Here is a 1480-nt window from a genome sequence, read left to right as displayed (position 1 = left end):
AAATAAAAATTTATATATAAAAGATTAAGAACAAAAATGGCATTGAACTTCTCAACAGCAACTTTGGATGCTAGAAGACATTGGAAAAATGCCCTCAAAATCTCAAAGGAAAATTATTTTTAATCTAAAATTTTATTACCAGCCATACTATCAACTGAGGGTGAGGATAAAATAAAGACATTTTCAGACATACAAAATATTTTTAAATTTATTCCATTGCACGCTTTCTAAGGAAGTTACTGGAGGATGTGCCACCATGATAAGGGAGTAACCAAGAAAGAGGAAGATGTGTTCCAACAGGGGATCCAACAAAGGAGAGAGGCAAAGGGAATTTCCAGGATGATGGTGAAGGGAAGTCCCAGGATGACAGCAGGCTTAGAAACCAACCAGTCCAGAGTAGAGCAGAGCATTGAAGGAAGAATTTTCTCCAAGAAAGCAATGGGACTGATTATTTACAGGTTCAAGATGTGAGGAATTGTATAAAGAATCAATTTGCAAAGTTGTTGGAAATGTGGAAAGAATAAAATGTTTAGAAAAAGCAAAGCAAATGTAAAATATGGAGGAATTATTAATTCCAGAAAGAAGGAAATATTGAAAAACAAGAAATGTACTCTCAGCTCCTTAGTTGGCTCAGCAATTAAAAATGTGCATTTTACATAATCATAATATTAAAAATACTATGCAGAGGTATAATTAAACAGCAATAAACATCTATGTTAGAAGGAAGAGGAGGGGCGAGTGAGCTCAAATATTCACTTTACCATCCTGGAAAATATTTAAAATAGTGAATCAAGAGAGAGAGAAATAAAAAACAACCCACTGTCATCAAGTCTATTCTGATTTATAACAACCATATAGTACACATATAGGATAGGGTGGAAATGTCTAATAGGGTTTTCAAGGCTATATAAATCTTTAAGGAAGCAGAGTGCCTTTACTTTCTCCTGAAGAGTGCCTTGGGGGTTCCAACTTTTGACCTTCTGGTTAGCACCCTAATGCTTTAACCACTACACCCAGAGCCTATTACCTAAAAATATGAACAGCTTGTGCAAAGGCCCTGAGTTGGTAATGAGCTTGGTGTGTTTAAGGAACTTAAAGGAAGCAATGTTCCATGGAGGGGGAGGAGGAGGTAAGGTTGGAGAGCAATGTGTGGGCCAGATAATGCAAGGCTTTGTGGGCCACAACAGGGGAATTAGATTTATGCAGCTACTAGGAAAAGCCATTGAAGAGCTTTAAGCAAGGGAGTAGCATGATTTGATTTCTGGATTTTTAAATTTTTAAATAATTCTTCACAAACCAAGATCAAAGTTTGAAAACACATAATACTGACATATGGGAAACAGATTCATATATTGCTGGTGGAGTTATAAACTAATATAAATCTTGAAGGGAACAATTTAGTATTTAACAGAATCAAAATTGCACACACTCTTTGACCAACTTAACTTTTATGAATTTGCCCTATACATATATGTTTCAA

This window comes from Orycteropus afer, unplaced genomic scaffold, assembly GCF_000298275.1.
Source record: "Orycteropus afer afer isolate SDZICR_OR568_19922 unplaced genomic scaffold, OryAfe1.0 scaffold00021, whole genome shotgun sequence".
NCBI lineage: Eukaryota > Metazoa > Chordata > Mammalia > Tubulidentata > Orycteropodidae > Orycteropus > Orycteropus afer.
The sequence above is the reverse complement of the archived record's forward strand: the minus strand, read 5'-3'. Positions refer to the sequence as shown.